The following is a 21,351-nucleotide window of genomic DNA, read 5'->3' on the forward strand; positions in this document are numbered from 1 at the left end:
ATCTCTGTTCCCTGGGGACTCCGACCCTAGTCTTTGGCTGCCCTAGGGGATCCTTGGCATAGAGGAGGCTCCATGGGAAAGGGCACACTTAAACTAGGCTGTAATCTCTGTTGGGCATGGTAGGAGGAATAGAGAGGGATAATGTCTGTTCCTTTCTCAGCCCAGCCCTTGGCCTACTCACTCCTCCCATGGCCCTTCCAGTCCCAGCCTCCTTTCCCTATATGGATCTTCAGACAGATGAAGAGTCCTCTGTTCCCTGTTACATTACCTGAGTGAGAGGTGTTTTTCTTTAAAGGAGGCCAAGTAGGTAAAGAATGGCGGAACTCTAGAATGGAATTTTTGGTTTTACATAATACCTTGCAAAACTCAATTTGTATCCTAGAGGCTTGGCAAAGTAGTGCAGTAAGTTAAATACAAGTACTGCCGTGACTATGTAGGCAACCAGAGCAGAAATTCTGGGTCTGGTAAGCATCGGTGCAGTTCCACAGGGTGGTGTAATACTGTAGTAGTCAAGCCCTGTGTGTTCAGGAGTAGCTCATGCAGAGCCCTAAGGGTGGGTAAAGAGAAAGGGGTTGATTCTGGTTTCAATGGGATTAACTCCATTTGAGTTAAACAAATTACACTGGTGTAAAATAGCATGAGATCAGGTTCAGGCCATAGGTTGGTCTGCTCCCTGTAAAGTCATTTATGCCAGTGCCAGAACAGTACCAGATTAGAACAGTAGTATTTTATATCCGCTTCACACTGGTGTAGATGAATATACAGACCGCAAGCCAGCAGTGAATTGGGTCCAGAGTGTGTGTGTTGGCTGAAGCACTGGGATTGTCTCCTGCTTTTTTTCAGATCTGCTACTGAATCTTTAACTTCCACCTGGACAGCCAGCAAAATCTGACAGAAGGGGATCTCTGTTTAATATCTTCAAACGCGAACCCACATGCATGAGCAATTATTCTGTGCTCAATGTGCTAATGTAATAATACGAGCGTAGCAACATCTCGTGTGTAATCTAAGGCACCTTCTTAATCTGCCATTTATTTCAGAAAGATATCAGAGGCAAATGACAGCAACCAAACCATCTGTTTCCCAAGTGCATGGGTTCTCAGCCTGGAAGTCACAGCCACAAAAACTTCTTTTTTAAAGGGGTAGATAGACTTATAGATATTAAGGTCAGAAGGGACCATTATGATCTAGTCTGACATCCTGCACAATGCAGGCCACAGAATCTCACCCACCCACTCCTGCAATAAACTTCTCACCTATGTCTGAGCTATTGAAGTCCTCAAATCATGGTTTAAAGACTTCAAGGAGCAGAGAATCCTCCAGCAAGTGACCTGTGCCTCATGCTGCAGAGGAAGGAAAAAACCCCCAGGGCCTCTTCCAATCTGCCCTGGAGGAAAATTCCTTCCCGACCCCAAATATGGCGATCAGCTGAACCCTGAGCATGTGGGCAAGATTCACCATCCAGATTTCCAGGAAAGAATTCTGTGTAGTAACTCAGATCCCACCCCATCTAACATCCCAACACAGGCCATTGGGCCTATTTACCATGAATAGTTAAAGATCAATTGCCAAAATCATGTTCTCCCGTCATACCATCTCCTCCATAAACTTATCGAGTTTAATCTTGAAGCCAGATAGGTCTTTTGCCCCCCACTGCTTCCCTTGGAACGCTGTTCCAGAACTTCACTTCTCTGATGGTTAGAAACCTTAGTCTAGTTTCAAGTCTAAACTTCCCAATGGCCAGTTTATATCCATTTGTTCTTGTGTCCACATTGGTACTGAGCTTAAATAATTCCTCTCCCTCTCTGATATTTATCCCTCTGGTATATTTATCGAGAGCAATCCTATCTCCCCTCAGCCTTCTTTTGGTTAGGCTAAACAAGCCAAGCTCCTTGAGTCTCCTTTCATAAGACAGGTTTTCCATTCCTCGGATCATCCTAGTAGCCCTTCTCTGTACCTGTTCCAGTTTGAATTCATCCTCCTTAAACATGGGAGACCAGAACTGCACACAGTATTCCAGATGAGGTCTCACCAGTGCCTTGTATAATGGTACTAACACCTCCTTATCTCTACTGGAAATACCTCGCCTGATGCATCCCAAGACCGCATTAGCTTTTTTTCACGGCCATATCACATTGGCACCTCATAGTCATCCTATGATCAACCAATACTCCAAGGTCCTTCTCCTCCTCCGTTACTTCTAATTGATGCGTCCCCAGCTTATAACTAAAATTCTTGTTGTTAATCCCTAAATGCATGACCTTACACTTCTCACTATTAAATTTCATCTATTACTATTACTCCAGTTTACAAGGTCATCCAGATCCTCCTGTATGATATCCCAGTCCTTCTCTAAATTGGCAATACCTCCCAGCTTTGTATCATCCGCAAACTTTATTAGCACACTCCCACTTTTTTGTGTCGAGGTCAGTAATAAAAAGATTGGTCCCAAAACCAATCCCTGAGGAACTCCACTGGTAACCTCCCTCCAGCCTGACAGTTCCCCTTTCAGTATGACCCGCTGTAGTCTCCCCTTTAACCAATTCCTTATCCACCTTTCAGTTTTCATATTGATCCCCATCTTTTCCAATTTAACTAATAATTCCCCATGTAGCACCGTATCAAACACCTTACTGAAATCTAGGTAAATTAGATCCACTGCGTTTCCTTTGTCTAAAAAAATCTGTTACTTTCTCAAAGAAGGAGATCAGGTTGGTGTGGCATGATCTACCTTTTGTAAAACCATGTTGTATTTTGTCCTATTTACCATTGACCTCAATTTCCTTAACTATTTCCTCCTTCAAAATTTTTTGCAAGACCTTGCATACTACAGATGTCAAACTGACAGGCCTGTAGTTGACCAGATCACTTTTTTTCCTTTTCTTAAAAATAGGAACTATGTTAGTAATTCTCCAATCATACAGTACAACCCCTGTGTTTACAAATTCTTGCTAATGGGCTTGCAATTTCATGTGCCAATTCATTTAAAATTCTTTGGATGAAGATTATCTGGGCCCCCCGATTTAGTCTGATTAAGCTGTTCAAGTTTCGCTTCTACCTCCGATATGGTAATATCTACCTCCATGTCCTCATTCCCATTTGTCATGCTATCATTATCCCTAAGATCCTCATTAAAGACTGAGGCCAAGTATTTGTTTAGATATTGGGCCATGTCTAGATTATCCTTAAACTCCACTCCATCCTCAGTGTTTAGTGGTCCCACTTCTTTCTTTCTTTTCTCCTTATTTAGGATGTTTTTCTGTTGTAGCATGGGGTCATGGTATGGAAAAGGTTGAGTCACTGTACTAAAGGATCTTAAGAGAGAAACACTGTTAATGCTAGCCATTTGGAGACTGTATGTATGTGTGTTTATCCTTTGTATTATCAGTTATACACCAAACTGTTAAAAACATTATTAAAGTCGCAAAATCAAGCGCTCAAAAGTTAGGACATGCCAGTATTAAAGTTTCCTATGTAATTTTATTTTAGCCTCCTTGTGGATATATATATCCACATAAATAAAGATACAGCCTTTAATTACATGACCTCATCCTATTTTTCCATGGAAAGCCTGCCTCATTCACACACAGAATGGATAATTTTTATCCTCAAGGTTCAATGTGTGGCCCTAGGCCTTACGTACCGCACACTATTTATTTAAATCCTTCTATGAAGACAGAATTATTAATTTCATTGTGGGCTTTTCTATGGTACTCATCACTAGTATCTGAGTGCTTCACGAACGTTAATTAATCTTTGCTGTGCACCTGTGAGGTGCTGGGGCATTGTTATCTTCATTTTATAGATGGGGAACTGAGGCACTGAACAATTAAAGTCAACAGTTTGCAAACTAATTTTGGATGCCCAATTTGATATGCTTAGGACCTGATTTTTTCAGAGAATTTAGCATTATATAGCACTTATTATGTTCAAAGCAGTGCTTCCATTGACTTCAGTTGAAGCTGTGAATGCGCTGCACTTCTGCAAATCAGACCCTAGGGTATCAAGTCCACTACTCAGAAAATGAGGAACCCATATGTAGCTGAAATAATTATATGGGGCAATAGTCTGTAGTGGGGTTTCTCAACCCGTGGGTTGGGACCCAACACTGGGTCACTAGAATGTTTCAAAGAGTCACGTGGCAGCTCCTGTGTCTCCTGTCCCACAGGACTGGCTGGGCTTGCCCTCTTTTCCAGGCACTTGCAACCTCTGGGGTGCCAGTACCACTCAGGTTTGGCCCGGCTGTCATGATGACGGGAGTCTGGGTAGGCCAAATTTGAGTGAATGGCACTGCAACCCATGAGCCAGGTCACAACTCCACTCACACAAAGTTGGTCCAATTGGGGGGCGGGGCCAAACCTGAGCAGTGCTGCAACCCCAGAGATTGCAGTGCCCGGAGCAGAGAGTCAAGCCCAGCCAAACTCGGAGCACGGGAGCTGCAGGAGCCACCACTGTGGAGTGAGTGCCAGGCAGGAGCTGCCCGAAACCACCTCAGGGCCTCCACCCCCAGACTATCTGCTGCGTCGTGACAGCAGGTCATAAACATTTACAAATGGGTTCTGAGCCTGAAAAGGTTGAGAATCACTGGTCTATAGCATTATAACTGAGTTATAATCCTCCCTCTGATACTCTGACTTTGTGAAAGTCACTTAACTTCCATTTAACCATCTGTAAAATGAAGATAATTCGTATCTCACTGGGGAGTTGAGAGGGTTAATTTGTTAGTACTGTAGTTTTTGTAAATCACTTTAAAGATGAATAGTGTTACATAGATTATTGCAATGACATCTGATTATGGTGCTTCATTTTCCTTCTCCTGTAAATACAAGGACAGTTCTGTTCATGTTATTCATGTTAGTGACATTGGAGTTAGATGCACAGGATTTGGCCTATAAATAATCTCTTTCCTCCTTTGTTTTCTAGTGCTGGTGTTTTCCATTAAAATGACACTATTAGATACAAAGTTTTCCATTAGTGACTCTAGTCTAACTCTAACTCACTTTCACTCTTGGCAGCCAGCCTCCCCTAAATCTAAATTATGTGATGGAAGAGCCTTCTGCCTAGGATATAATGGGACCATTTGTTGTTCTGTTAATGAAACTTCTCAGTGTTACTCAAGTAAAAATCTCTCAAGTCCTTCCTTTGCTGTTCAGGTGGTTCAAATAACATCCTTTGCATGGGACAGTTTAAAGCCTGTAAGTGCTGCTTTTCAGAAGCAGCCAGGGCTGCTCATTTGTGGATCTACAAAAAGACTGTGGTCCTGATTTTTTTTCTTCTCGCTGTTGTAAATCAGGAGAAACTCTGTTCAAATCAGTGGAGTTGTTCAGGTTCAAAAATCTCTGTAAATGAAAGGTCCTGTATGTAATGGGCCCAGTTCCTAAGGACATTTTATTAAATATTCCTTATGAAAAGTTTATTAAAGTGTGAAATCTCAGGTGAAGTAACATTGTGTCATGTTTTGGAAAAGAAATGTTTGAAGCAGAGTGGAATTTAGGAGTTTAGCTTAATTTTCACTTTGTTTTTTTAGGCAAATGGTGATGAGCCATTTTGTTTGGGTATTCTCAGTAGGAGCCTGATGCAAAGTCAATTGAAGTCAATAGAAAGACTCCTGTTATTGACTTCAATGGGCTTTGGATCAGACTCAGGGAAAATTGATTATTCCATCTCTCCCCCTTTTCTTTCTTTCTTTCCTTTGTGTATCTGTTTTCCTCTCACATCATGCTGCTGTACTTCATGCTGGTTTATAGCACCTTCTCTTTGGTTTGGCAGTATGCTGTGAAATTTAACAGTGGCCAGTGTGCTTTCCCATGAAATAAGGCTTGGAGACTATCCGGTCTAAGAAGTTGGTCTTGTTAAGGTTTGGGTCTTAGGGCTCAACCTGTTAGATGACCTGCGTCCCCTTGTTTAACACATTGATGCAATGGGATCCAGAGGTTGTAATTCCTATTTTTAGTTTTTCAAAAATCTTGACTGTTAATGTGAACCCTGCAATATCTGTCATCTGAAAGTGTCCTCACCAATGCACAGCTTGTCCCTCTGATTTTAAAATGTTGTCCTGGCACTACAATTAAAACCATTGGCAGAGGTTCCAAATCAGAATAACCTAGAATGTAGCATGAGAATGACTACAATTTTTTGGCTGTTTCAGAGACAGTTGGCAGAGATACTTGATTTAAATTCCTTGGATAAAATGCTCTTTGGTGATTTGCAACCAGAAGTAGAAACTTTGATTATTTTTTTAAGCTCTCACTTGTTTTGTATGCATACAACTGTAACACAGGATAGTTGATAGTGGTGCTGTTACTATTTGTGGGTTGCTATTGGTGAGTCAGTTCATCTGTAGTTCTTGTGCAATGTGGCTGACCACAAATGATAAAAAGCTTCCCCATTTGCTGGACCACATGATTGTAACAGCTGTACATATCCATTAGATACGTGCATCCTGGAGAATATATATTATTGTGCAGTTGTTGCCAAAGTCTAGAAACTCAAAGTGTGTGTGTGTGTGTGTGTGTGACAGTGAGAGATAGATATATTAGCTATTGTGGATGTTTCCTAAGAGCCTGGTGACTAAAGGGACTACATGGAAAGCTCTCAGTCCTGCAGACCCTTATGCATGTGTTTTCACTTTGCACATGCGGGTAATCTAATTGATGCCAATGGGACTCTTTATGTGTAAAGTTTAAAAATATTCAGAGCATTTGCAGGATCGGGGCCTTAGTTTTCCATGGCTTCTAATTACAAAATAAATGAAACCACTATAAGAGATAAGGGGCACAATAAAACACAGATTTAAAAAGTAATCTTATCTACCCCATTGCTAGTGCATGTACAGATTTGTCTTGTTTGTTTGGTAGGAGAAATTCAATTAAGCAGGAAAGCATGCCAGCTCAGTGCCAGCCACCACTCCCTAAACCTAATCAGATACTTTTCAGCTGCCCTGTGCAGTTGTAAGCACTGGGTATCAGTATAGTACAGTAGTCTCCAACTTTTTTATGCACAAGATCACTTTTTGAATTTAAGATCAACCCAGGACTTACCCTGCCCCTTCCCTGAGGCCCCGCCCCACTCACTCCATTCCCCCCTCCCTCTGTCACTCACTCTCCCTGACCCTCACTCGCTTTCACCAGGCTGGGGTAGGGGATTGGGGTGCAGGAGGGGGTGCACGCTCTGGGCTAGGGCTGAGAGGAGTTTGGAGTGTGGGAGGGGTGCAAGCTCTGGGAGGGAGTTTGGGTGCAGGAGGGGGCTCTAGGCTGGAGCAGAGTGGTGGGGTACAGGAGGGGGTGAGGGGTGCAAGCTCTGGGAGGGAGTTTGGGTGTGGGCTCAGGGCTGGGGCAGGGGGTTGGGGTGCATGAGGAGGTACGGAGTCTGGTGGGAGTTTGGGTGCAGGACGGAGCTCTGGGCTGGGACAGAGGGTTCGGTTCAGGAGGGGGTATGAGGTGCAGGCTCCGGCCAGGAGGCGCTTATCACAGGCAGCTCCTGGTTGGCGGCGCAGCAGGGCTAAGGCAGGCTGATTGCCTGCCCTGGCCCCACACCGCTCCGAGAAGTGGCTGGCATGTCTCTGTAGCCCATGTGGGGGGGCCAGGCAGATCTGAGTGCTGCTGTCCCCGCCCCCCAGCGCCGACTCTGCAGCTCCCATTAGCCTGGAACTGTGGCTAGTGTGAGCTGCAGGTGCGGACAGCGTGCAGAGACCCTCTGCCCCCACCCCTCTGGGGCCGCAAGTGCCACCCCTGCAGCTCCCATTGGCTGCAGTTCCCGGCCAATGGGAGCTGCGGTGTTGGCGCTGGGGGTGGGTGGGACAGTGGCAGTGCACAGAACCGCCTCCTCCCCCCACCCCCTGGTGCCACTGTAAGGACATGCCAGCCACTTCTGGGAGCGGGGCCAAAGCAGGCATGCAGCATGCCTTAGCCGTGCTGCGCTGCTGACCTTTCAGCAGCTGGAGATCGCAATCAGCTGGCAGAGGCTCCAGGATCTACCAGTTGAACATGATCAACTGGTTGGTGACCGCTGGTCTAGTGTATATGTGATGACTTCTTGAGAAAAAAATCCAGTGGATCATGAGCTTATAACTGTAGAAGCAAAAAGGGTACTGTTTGTGGCTGTACAATACCTGCCTTTTAAAGGTTTCTTCCTAATCCCAAATAGAAACTTCAGTCTGAGATATTTGGTCTCATATAGCTTTTAATGTCTTTTTAAAAAAAACAAACCCTTTGGATTGTCTAGAGCTATTTTCAGTTTTTGTGGACAATAGAAAAGTGAAAGTGTCGCTTTGGACTCTAAATTTCACTTCTCTTCTGGGAAGTGATTCTGAAAGTGGCATCACCGGGTTCCATCAGTACTTTCTCCATGGCTTTTAGATAAAATATATCTAGTTTACAAGTGAAGAGGAGTCTTAAAAAACAAAAGACTTCCAACCCTGAAAACTCAGCCTCGGTTCTGATAGCTTTAGTTGGTGTTGGTCGTGCTTTGAGCAGGGGGTTGGACTAGATGACCTCCTGAGGTCTCTTCCAAACCTAATCTTCTATGATTCTATGATAGTGAGGCCGATTCTTTCCTTCTCTCAGATCTTCATTGAGGACGAGGCTGCTGTGGGCCAAACTCTTTGCCTTCAGTGATGTCTCTAGCAAGGTGGCAGAGATGTCATGGAGGATTGCACAGGTGTTACGGAGGGTGTCACCTGAAGGATAAATGGCTTGCCAGGTGTAAGTGATGGCATAATTTGGCCTGCAGCACTTTATTACCTGCTGTGATGTACAGTAAGGAAAGAATCCTGCAACTAGTGAAACACAATAAACATGGACTTAAGGAATTCCTAGCTGTATTACTGGCTCTTGCCAAGGAAATTAAATAAATAATAAGGGTTTTTTAGTTATATAAATAAAAAGAGAATAAGGAAGGATGAGGGTGGGCCACTTTGCAGTTGTGGAGAGGGACGAGATTAAAGATAAACTAGGTATGGCCCAAAAATTAAATGAGTACTTTGCCTTGGTTTCCAATAATGATGATGCTATGGAACATGTGCATGAAGGCAAGTATGGCTCATGGAAATGAGTGTCTAGAAATGGAAATTACCACATCTGAGATGGAACAGAAACTTAGATTTATTAAAAGTCCTTGCTGCCAAATCAACAACATCATGTGCCAGTTCTTTCAGTATTCTGGGATGGAAATTCAGGGCATTATGTTCTATTTGGGGGTAGTAACATACGACTGGAGAATAGCTAGCGTTGGACCTATATTTAAGAAAGGGGGGGAAATGTCATCTGGGCAACTACAGACCTGTTAGTCTGACCTCAGTAGTATGCAAGGCTTTAGACCAAACTGGCAAGGAAAGAATAATTAAATTCAGAGGTAAATGGTAAAGGGGATGTAATGCAACATGGGCTTACCAAAGGTATCATGGTTACCTGATTTCCTTCTTTGAGAAAATACCTGATTTGATAAATAAGGGAAGTGCAGTAGATTGAATATACTTGGACTTCAGTAAAGCATTTGTCATGGTACCATGTAAGAAATTAGTAGATAAATTAGGGAAGATGAGGATTCGCATTATAAGATGGATAAGGAACTGGTTAAAAGGGAGAAGGCAACAGGTGGTGCTGAAAGGGGAATTATCAGAGCTGAGGGAAGCTACTAGTGGAGTTGCTCAAAGATGGGTCCTGGGACCATTCTTAGTCAATATTTTTTATTAATGACCTTAGTACAAAAAGTGGCAGAGGACTAATGAAATGTGTTGATACAAAGATGGGAGGCACCATCAATACAGAGGAGGATCTGGATGACCTTGGAGACTGGCATGGTAGAAATTAGATAAAATTCAGTAGTACAATGTGCAAGGTCAATACACCTAGGGTCTAATAGGAAGAATTTCTGCTACAAGCTGAGTACTCATCAGTTGGAAGTGGTAGGGGAGGAGAGAGATTTGGGTGTGTGGGTCCATCACAGGATGACTGAGCGACTAGTATGATACATCTGTGGAAAAGGCAAATGTGATCCTAGGAAGGATGAGGCCAGACATTTTCAGTAGTAATAGAGAGGTATTAATGCCATTGTACACGGCACTAGTAAGACCTCATTTGGAATAAAGCGTATAATTCCGGTCAGCCATGTTCAATAAAAATGAAGTAAAACTGGAACATGTACAGAGAAGAGCTGCTAGGATATTCAGGGGAGTGGAGGAGACTCTATTTTATGAGAGGTTTCTAAAAGAGATTGGCTTGTTTAGTCTAGCGAAAAGAAGGCTGTGAGGGGATATGATTGCTCCCTATAAATATATTGGGGGTGGAGGGGAGTTTAAATACCAGGGAGGTTGAAGAGTTTTATAAACTAAAGGACAGTGTTGATGCAAGAACAGATGGGTATAAACTGGCCATGAACAAATTCAGGCTGGAAATTAGAAGTGGGGTTCTGGAGCAGCTTCCCAATATGAGTTGTGGGGGCAAACAACTTAATTTAGTTTTAAGAGAGATCTGGACAAATTTATGTGGAATTGTATGTCAGGGTTGTGTATGATGATAAAGGCAGCTCTCTCTATTCATGGGGCTCACTTCTGGTTTGTTTTATGTTCCTGAAAACTCATGCTTCAGAGTTTTCAGCCTGCCACCATCTGGGGTCAGGAAGGAATTCCCCACAATGTATTTTTGAAGGGTCTTTTTTCATCTCCTTCCTCTGAAGCATCAGGGATGGCCAGGGCTGGAAATGGGTCATTGGATGTGCTGAGCCAGAGCGCTGAGGTGGCACCAAGCATTCTTTCTCTCATGTGTTTGGTTGGCTCGTTCTGTCACATGCTCAGAGTCTAACTGATGGCTATGTGTGGGATCAGAAAGGAATTTTCCCCCAGGTCAGATTGGCAGTGACCTTGAGGATTTTTTGCCTTCCTCTGCAGTGTGTGGGTGTGGGTCGCTTGCCAGGATTATCTGGGTGTATCTCACTTACCTCGGGCACTGGTGCACCCTGTCCCTCCTGTTCTGTGCCTGTGGCACATAATAGTCTAGTCTCATTCCATTGTTGGGTTTGGTGTGCAAGTGCTCGGTGGTGTTGGTGACGTGATATACAGAAGGTCAGACTAGATGAACTGGTGGTCCCTTCTGGCCTTAAACGCTGTGCTTCTCTGGGTATGCCTTCACAGCAGCTCTACACCTGTCACCTGTTCCATATCCCGTGCCAGATGGCTTGGGCTTGGGCAGCAGGGCTGTTTCATTGCTATGTAGATGTCTGGACTTGGGCTGGAGCCTGGGTTCTAGGACCCTGCAAGGTGGGAGGGTCCCGGGCTCAGGCCCCAGCCTGAGCCTGGCAGTCTACACAGCAGCGAAAGAGCCCCCCAGCTTAAGCCCCACCAGCCCGAGTCAGCTGGCACAGGCCAACCGCGGGTTTTTCTTTAATGTGTAGACATATCCTCTGAGATTTCTTCAATATACTTTGGGTCATTGTGAAACTGAAGTGCTGAATCACAAAGCTCACTGCAGTCCTCTTTCTGCACCGATTTAAGCTAATGGCAAAACTTGCATTGTCTTCACTGCGACTGGATTATGTCCTAAAAGATGCATGATTAGAAGCCAAATGTATGCAGGTAATAACTGCAAAAGATACGCACAGTGGGGCCATCATAACAGAAATTAAGTTTTCTGTTCATTACTCTTTTTTCTTCCTGCTTGAACACCATTTTAAAGCAAATATAGGGAAGATGCTTATGGTTCAGACTGCATGAGTAACTGCGTTAACACTTCCTTTGCTTACAGCAAGCAGACAGTTCTCCAAGCCATACACTAGTGCAGTGTTTCCCAAACTTGGGACGCTGCTTGTGCAGGGAAAGCCCCGGCGGGCCGGGCCGGTTTGTTTACCTGCCACGTCTGCAGGTTCGGCTGATCGCAGCTCCCACTGGCCACGGTTCGCTGCTCCAGGTCAATGGGGGCCGCAGGAAGCTGCGGCCAGTACGTCCCTCAGCCCGCGCCACTTCCTGCAGCCCCCATTGGCCGGGCACAGCGAACTGCGGCCAGTGGGAGCTGTGATCGGCTGAACCTGCGGACGTGGCAGGTAAACAAACCGGCCCGGCCCGCCAGCGGCTTTCCCTGCACAAGCGGTGTCCCAAGTTTGGGAAACACTGTCCTAATGAATGTAGAAAGTGACAAAGTACACAGCATTCTCATATGCTAACCCTACCAAAAATCCTAACCACTTAGCCTCAGCTCTGTAACCTAAACCAGGGGGAAATTTAGTCTCTTGACCTCGTTAAAAAAGGCAGATGGTCAATTGATACGAAGTTGGTAAATAGCGTTTTGTTGAGGGGAGGCGTAGTTATTTCTGTTATTGAACAACAGGTGTCCTTAAGTAATTTGACTTTCTTAACCCCACCCCCTTGATAGAGTTGGAAATGTACAGCCTATTTAGCACTATAAAGTGAAGTTTAACACCCTTTATATCTTAACTTGATATGTACGGAAGAGAATGACTTGATCCCGAATGAGTTATTGTACTAAGAGTTAAACCCAGCCATATTTTTGACCAAAGTGATGTCATTTTAACAGTGGGTTAACTCATTCATTCCATACAACCTGCCTCAGAAAAATCCTCCATATCTTTTGGCCCAGAACAATTTCAAACCAAGATCTATTCACACAGTGCAGCCCAGAAGATATGAGCACCATCATTAGCAGGAGGTGTTGGAGATGGATTAGCCATGTGCTTTGGATAGAAACTGATTCCATCACAAGAGTAACAATAAGACGGACACCTGAAGGCAAGCAAAAATGAGGCCGCCCGAAAACAAGATGGCAAAGAGCTGTGGAAGCTGAGCTGAAAAACCTGGGGCATAGCTGGGAAACCATTGAAAGACTTGCCAGAAAGAGACAGGAGTCGAGGAGCTTCATCGTTGCCCTGAATGCCAGAGGCGTAATGGGAACATGATGATGATGATAACTCATGCAAGTTAATTAGTGGGTGTTCAGGGTGTGACAAGCCAGTGACGTTAATTAGGGTTGATAAATGAATCTTCTCAGTGTTCAGTTTTGGCTTGTGTCTGAGTGGAGGTCATCATTGCCACTTTCACAGATGGGGAAATTATTGGTAGTTTTGTTCCTCAGTCTGTCATGGACAAAGCCACGTTGGGAGATTTTGTTCCTTTGCAGATAAATCCACTTGTTAGAAGTCCTGAATGTATCTGGGTGTTTAGGAGAGTATGCCAACTCCTCTCAGGTTCTTTGCCAGTTGTTGATGCATAAGGAAAATCTTGAGGGGGTTTATTCCATAAATGATATTTGGTTCACATTGGACCAAAGGAGATGAAAGGAGACTCTTCATTTTTTTCTTCTTGCCAGGTATTTAAGAGGCAACATAAGAGGATGAGGAGACAGACAGTACCTGGTATTCTTGGTATTTTTTTTATCAAATTATAATACTTTTGTGAACAACCCAAGAGTTGCTCTCTAGACATGTGATCTAGATTCTGTGAAGGTGAACAGACACCAAAGCCACTGAGAAAGGGAAAAGCGAAAAAACAAAGGAGTGGTGATTAGAGGGGACCATGTCTTGACCTGCAATGATTTTGTGTTAGAAGAAAAACTATCTGCCACAGATTGTGAATTTGGGGTTCATGACACCAGTCTGACCAAGAGAAACATGGGATGTGACTATAAGAGCTGGTTATGTCCTGCTAGAGTTCCTTATATATCCGTTGTTCTTTGTAGAAAAATACTGAAATTTCAGTTAGTTAATGCCTGCACAGTGCTTTGAACATGGCAAGGTCTGGATAAATCTATTATATAAATAAATATTCTATATATGAATCCACTGTTCCTCAACATGGTACCTGACTGTACTTTATGGAAATAGTCTATGAGATTGAAACAGTACACCAGCAGGAGTTTAAATAATGTCAAAATCTGAAGTGTTTTATTTTGCATGGTGGCAACATCTCGAGGCTGGAGCCCCTTTGTGCTAGGTGTGTTCAAATATGTGGTAAGAGACGGTCCCTGATCCTAAGAAGTTACAATTGGAATAGAGAAATCAGTTGAAGTATTAATCTCCATTTTACAGATGGTGGACTGAACTATGGAGAAAGTAAGGTCAGATTTTCACATGAGCTTAACACCAAACGTTCTTAATGGAAGCTACTACGTGCTGAGCTGTTTTGAAAATCTGTCCATTAGTGATGTGCCCACGGTCACATACGAAGTCTGTGGCTGAGTGGGGACCCAAACCCAGATTGCCCGAGTCCCTGCTCAGCGCCTTAACTACAAGACCATCCTTTTCTCAACACCGTGTAAATACACTGCTATTCAGGGAGACATACCCCAGGGTTGTAAAACATAGCACATATCACCTGTGTCTAAGTACTTATGTGGCAAAGAAAAAAGTAAAAGTTTAAATGCTTGCTTGCTTGCTTGTGTGTGTCATAACAAACCCATATCAAGGTGTGTATCAGAGTGTCTCCGCTTAGCTGGTTGACAATAGCATGATCCAGAGCCTGGAAAAGCCTGTTCTCTGAAAGCAGGCAGACATGAACTGACAAGCCATGGTTTTGCCTTGAAGGGCTAACTGCAAGGATGTTGTCAGTCAGCTTCTGCGAGCCCTCCTCAGCTGGTATGCGTCACTTATTTTCTTGGAACGTGGTCAGATCATAACATGTCATCCATATGAATCACCTACCATAGTCAGACTTAACTGAAGGCATATCTGTGCGTTTTGCAGCAAAAAATCTCAGAGAAGAGGAAGGTTAGGGACAGCCAGGCCTAAGGTGCATGACCAAGGAAAAAGAGATTTTTGTTTCTCCCCTCATCAATCACAATTGGGCTCTGCCTATGCCAAATAAGATTAAGGTCTGACTCAGCATAAAATATATCTAAATTATGTGATTGCATCTGTGGTTTTTCCAGTTCTCCCTCTTCAGATGCCTGGCTTTTCTTCATTATTTGCTGCTTTTGTTTTAATATCATAGGTCACCATAGAAAGGTTAAATCACTGCTTTCTTTTCCACTAATTTAAACTTAACCAAAGGTCAAATTGACATGACTTACGTTGTATTTTCTTGTTGTCTGAAGCTTTCTGAAAGAGGTAGTTATAGAGGTACTTCCGATTGTTAATATTTTTATAGGAATCTTGGGTAAGCCAACGGTTTAATTACTTAGCTAACAGCAGGCCAGTAGGATAAGATGTCACAAATTGTTGTAACAGAATGCAAATTAACAGAGCACTTCAAGTGAAAAGGTGTGTCTTGTTTAATCTTTTTAGAGTTGAAAACTACTTAAGATAAAGGTTAAATAATCACTTTCAATCTGTCATCAGTGAAAATGTTTCTGCTTTAGGACTATAATATGTAATTGCTTTGTGTCTGTGAACCTGTGTGTGTATGTGTATAAACATTAATGTCTTCATTTTAGTGAAAAGAAAAGGAGTACTTGTGGCACCTTAGAGACTAACCAATTTATTTGAGCATGAGCTTTCGTGAGCTACAGTGAGCTGTAGCTCACGAAAGCTCATGCTCAAATAAATTGGTTAGTCTCTAAGGTGCCACAAGTACTCCTTTTCTTTTTGCGAATACAGACTAACACGGCTGTTCCTCTGAAACCTTTCATTTTAGTGAAACTACTCTGACATTAGTAAGTTAAATCCCAGAGTGACATATAGTTCTGGATTCAGTGCCTCATGCTGGACTGTTGGCATCTGTATATCCACACTCCTCCTATAATCCTAGCTGCAAATGCTTGCTGTGTCCTGGTGAACCCGAAGAGAATTAAGAACAGTCCCTGTCATCTCCTGAATCACTCTCAACTCGCCAAACCTGCTCATTTGCTAGGAGTGTGTTAGTTACAGAAATTTAAAAATTCTGCAGGAGTCAGTCAATCTAGCTGATGGCTTTGTCCCATTCTTCCTCTAATTTGTATCTTGTGACTGATCCACTGACATTCTCTATTAGTCTTGCTCATTTTCTATTTTTCACTTAAGCTGATGCTCAGGCCCAGGTTTGTTTTCTCTCTCGCTGCACCCCCCATGGATTAGAAAGGGTGTCTTCTATATTGGGCCATGATTTTTGGATTCATTCCTCCTGTCAAAAAAGGGCATCAAATCCTAACCATTGAAAAGATCTATTTCAGAGTAGCAGCCGTGTTAGTCTGTATTCGCAAAAAGAAAAGGAGTACTAGTGGCACCTTAGAGACTAACCAATTTATTTGAATTGGTTAGTTTCTAAGGTGCCACTAGTACTCCTTTTCTTTTTTTTGAAAAGATCTAATAAGCGTGGTAGCCTGATGACATCTGAGAGTGGGTAGGCATAACTGACATCTGATTTTTAAAGTATTTAGGTGCAAAATTATACATGCATTTAATGTCTGAATTTGCCCCAAACTGACCATTTACATATTTACTCAATTTGCATACCCATTCCTGATGATAGAGCATGCAAATTAGGTGTGCATTTTGCATGCACAGTGGGGCACATAATCTTGTTGAAAATCTGACCCACAAACTTATACACAGAGCTGGTTTACAAAAGCCAGTAATGATGATACTGTCTTGACTCAAAACAAGACGTACAATGCTTACTGGTCTGCAAAGAAAGCCTCTTCTTAAATAGCAGTGAAATCTCCACTTGTTACAGATAATCTACTAAAAAGCATAAGTATTAACAATAATATGATTGTATTATTGCATGGTGCTTTTGGATAAATGCATTAGTTTCCCTCCTTGAGACCTGTTTACAACTATGGTTAAACTTATATCTGAAGTGACTTTATTAATCTCAACTATATCCCCATTGGACTTCTGCCCATATGACAGAACTTCTACAGAGGCATGACTGAGATGCCTCATGGAAGTCCAGAACTGGAATACCCCTTTTATTATTACATTTTTATGATACAGCATTTCCTACACAAATCAACATTAAAATTATTTGTAACTGCCTATTGCACCTTGTTATAACACTCAAAATATCTGCTTCCAAAGGGTCATGTTATAAGATGGAGTCATGCAGTATTCCACGGAATGCCAAAACTTATGCAGAGTTATGCTGCCCAGTGCTCCTTCAAGGACAGTCCAGGTCTAGTTTCATGCCTTTGAGGATCAATAATTTAGTGATCACACTGAGATTTTAGTCCAATGGTGGGCTGTGAGATCGTTTTTTTACATTGGCACAGCCACCCACAGCTCCTGTTGGCCCTGCTGGCTGCCGCTTCCTGCAGCTCCCATGGGCCGGAAATGGCGAACTGCAGCCACTGGGAGCTGCGAGCTGCCATGTCAATGTAAACAAACTGTTTCGCGGCCCGCCAGCGGATTACCCTGCAGGTTGCCCACCACTGTTTTAGTCCATCCTGAATACAAATGTTTATATCTGCAATGAGTACCTGCAGTGAGTCATTGATTTCAAATTGTATCAATAAATAGCCTAATTTGTAAGTAGGTTTTAGATTGTGCAACAAAATGTTCATTTTATTTAGATTGTTATCTGATGGTGTTAAGCAGCACTCTTACTGGACTCTATCTAATAGAAGTTCAAGGGAAAACACTGGTTCTTTGAGGGGATTTTTGGTTACCTTGTAACAAGTTTGCTATTGTTTGGTGAACCGAACATGGTTGTGGGGTGCTTTGTCCTGTATACGTTAAGGAGACTTTGCACTAAAGTTATTAAGCAAGAAAGAGGGACATTCTGATTCAAACATTGTCCATACAGCTGATTTGAGACGTTTCTCAAAGAGGACTAAAAGTATTTTATTAAAGTTAATGTTTAAAATCAAATTTACACAAGTTCAGAGGGAAGGTACTGTACATCCAGGGTCGGGCTTGGGTTATGGGGGATTGCAAGTATCGGTTACAAGGTTCACGAGGTACATACATATCACATAACCAGCTTGCGGTGTGGGAAATTTTTAAAGCGTCGGTGTATAAGTGGGCTCAGGTTCACCACCCATGGAATGTATTCAGAATCCAAGTCAGTACTGGTGTAGAGAATAAGTACATGGGTGGGGTGTGTCCCTTGGTTCATCAGCGAAGGAGATGGGTTATTTCCTTGGTCGGCGTTCTCAGTTACTCGACCTGGTACAGTCAGTATCATGCGTTCCGTATGATGGTGTCGGACACCATGAGCTGTCTCATGAGCCGTACTTGCTTCGTTTCAAACATCCGTATTCAGAAGGCAAAGTGATAACTGTTTAAGCATTTTCCAGTGTAATCTAGAAGAAAAAATATTGAGCAATTTAATCAATATCCGTTCAAGGAAAAACACTGAAAGCGCATTTTAATTTCATATTTTGTTTTATTATTGTCCATTACCTATAATGCCCTACTAGAAACCAACAATAACGTGTCCTTAATCATTTTGTCACTTTTTGCAGTTGGTAAACATAGATTTGAGTCGCAAAGAAACACAATAACAAGAATGCACTTAGCGCCGTATGTTCAAATTAGCGTACAAAGATATAAATATTAATCCATTAATTAACTAATTGTATACCTCTTTGCCTGTCAAAATATTACCCATGATATCAGTTTAGTTCTGAGAAAATAGTTTACATCACTTGCTCTGATGTATGGATGTGTGCAGAATCAAAATAGTGCAGGGTGGTAGATAAACAGCAGTTATTTGTGGCTTTTGTTTTGAAATTTCTCCGCAACAGCAATACTTAAAATTAGATTCTGGAGGATTTTCTATAAATTTGCTTTCCTAAATTTCCCCTCAGTTTCAGATGGATAAGCTGTTTCTTTGATGGTTATGTTATGTAGTGTTTCTGTTCACATTTAAACAGTTGTTGCATTTCATCTCAGAGGTGGCTGCATTTCACTGGTCAGTGAGGTAATTGCTGTGTACCAGTTTAAGCTGCTGATCTTGCAAGCACTTACACATATAAGCAACTTTGCATCCAATGAAGTGAGCTGTAGCTCACGAAAGCTTATGCTCAAATAAATTTGTTAGTCTCTAAGGTGCCACAAGTACTCCTTTTCTTTTTGTGAATACAGACTAACCTTTACAAATCAGAGTAGTCTCATAAATTATGTGCAAAAGTGTTTTTAGGATCAGGCCTAAATCAGTGGTTCTCAACCTATTTACCATTATGGGCCACAGCCCACATCCAATTCTATCTGTATGGTCCTGAGGATGTCATATGGGCCGCAGCTGTGTGCTGATGGGCCGCAAGCGGCCCACGGGATGCAGGTTGCGAACCACTGGCCTAAATGTATAGTATTTTGGGAGCTTTCAAGATGGAAAGCACTATTTACATGTCAGATCGCATTCTCCATCAGAGTACAGAGTCCATTTGGAAATGCAGAATAGGTCAGAATGTGTCTAATCTTCTTGATTTATGTGTCATTAGCACATGCTTTCCTGAAAAGAAAGAGAAAACGTTGATTTGAGCAGTATAAAGCGATGGACAGTCAAATTCAGCCCTGGTGAAACACCAATTGGGGTTACACCAGGGATGAATTTGATGCACTGCACCTAGTTTACTATATGTGGAGAGACTCTGACAAGGCATGAAGTAGCCAACCTGCCATTTCAGATGTTAGTAAGTCACTCTGAAAGTCTACTGTGTTGTAACAGTAGATTTGATATTTCAATTATTGGCTATTCTCACATTGTTTTACACTTGTGAATTCAAAGCACCCTGCAGAGGTGTCTGCAGGAATTTAGATCTGAGGAGCCACAGGGGGTTGAGACATTGAATGACAGAAATTCCCATCAGCCAGAGTTGTTTGTGTGAAGAATACCAAATGGAGCATTAAACTTGGGTGGGAGGGGGGAAGAAGGGAGGCGAAAACCAAGGTTTCAAACACACCCAGTTGTCCCATCTCATCTTGGCATGAAACTTAACAAGTTACACCCACTGTCTGAGCCAGAAGTGGAATGAAACACTGACGCTTCCTCATTTCTGTTATGGGCTGTAAGACCTTGTGAAACACAACAGGAGAAAATGTTTGAGCTATTGATGAATGGTAAGTCACTTTTAAAAAAACTTCTTGCTTTAATTTTTCTGATAGGGGATAGACATTACAGCAGTGAAATTCAGACTATGGAAACATGTTTGCAAAGTGTAGCATTGTTGTCTAAAATGCCATGTGTACTGGAACCTCTTAAGTCTGTCTCTTTTCACAGGCAAAGAAATGTTTTTCTAATTCATGCTGAATAAACCTTTGAGTGCTTCCTTTTCATTTTCAAAGGGTTTAGTGTTGCTTTCTAAGGCAATAGCAGAAGTACATACATTTTTTAAAAATTTTAGACTCTTTAAAACCAAATTAATTTAATGGAAGTTAGGTATTTGATAGCTAAATTCCCTAACAGAGAAAATGTAGTATCATGTTACTTATTAGAGATGCGTCCTTCCCCAGTGATCTGGCTTTATTTTCAGTAATTACAGGTTGCCATGCTCTTTAATTGTTTAAAATGAACCTTGTGAAAGGTTTCAACTTGAATAAAGCCCTGTTAGTTTCTGCACGGCACTGAAAACTTGAGCATTTGAAGGGCAATACTTCAGTAGTTTTCAAGAAAGGCAAAAGAGCTTAGATTTGATGAGGTCTCACTTGTATAACATTTCATAATATTGCAGAAACCAGGGCTACTTAAAGCTCTTCCGTGCTGAGATGCCCCTTTTTCTGGTTATTTCCATTATTACTTAGAGTTATCTTACATGTCAGTTACTAATTTTAAACATAAAGTGTTTAATTCTGTTTTTTGAAGGCAGAATATGAGTACAGAACTCTGCTCCCCTGAGTAATTATGAATAGTAACCAAACTTACCAAGGTTGTCTATAAAAGCATTCAAAAGCTACCCTTTGCTGACAGTGGGTGTCAGCAGTGGGTGCAACTGAACATGTGTGAAAAAGGGTTCGACACAAGCCTAGACCTGGACCACCTTGTCCTGCACCGTTTCAGAAACGTCAACTATCGTTTATGAACTGCTGATGGACATGGACTATCTTACAGCTAAACTGGATTCAGAACTGGTTCAGATGCACTCTTTGTCCGCAATGAGTAATTTTCCTCATGCAGACAAAGCACGCATTTTTTGGTGGAGATAAGTCACATTGTAGCAGCTTTAAATATCACTTTTGTCATTTCATTTAATACACCAGAAACCCGTTGTCAAGGCAGCTATTAATTTTTGACATTATTTTCCCATTCCAGGGTTGATTTAAACTTTCACATGCAATTAGCATTTTTGAACTGTGGGAGCAGTTTATGCAGGTATTTTTTCAATCCATTTTGAACTAAAACTCATCAGCTCTTTATGAAAATTCATAGACAATTGCTATGCTAATCATGGTAAATCATGCTAAGAAACCCAAGGCAAAAGTGTGGTTTGCTTAGTTACAGTTGCTAATTAAAGTGTATTCTTTAAAGGCTGCACATCTGTTATAAGTTGAAAA

The 21,351-nt window shown here is 42.3% G+C and overlaps 1 protein-coding gene across 9 annotated transcripts in view; it reads left to right on the forward strand.

Moving 5' to 3' along the window:
• Nucleotides 1-21,351, forward strand: part of TIAM1 (TIAM Rac1 associated GEF 1) — a 254,077-nt gene that overhangs the window by 94,621 nt on the left and 138,105 nt on the right. The window contains exon 1 of one of the 9 annotated variants that reach the window (XM_075133191.1): nt 19,835-19,920. The exons of the other annotated variants lie outside the window; for them this stretch is intronic. The gene's annotated coding sequence lies outside the window, so the exon portion shown is untranslated. Of the gene's footprint in view, nt 1-19,834; nt 19,921-21,351 lie in introns of those variants that run through there. 9 annotated transcript variants of the gene reach the window in all.

This window comes from Caretta caretta, chromosome 1 (assembly GCF_965140235.1).
Source record: "Caretta caretta isolate rCarCar2 chromosome 1, rCarCar1.hap1, whole genome shotgun sequence".
Taxonomy (NCBI): Eukaryota; Metazoa; Chordata; order Testudines; family Cheloniidae; genus Caretta; species Caretta caretta.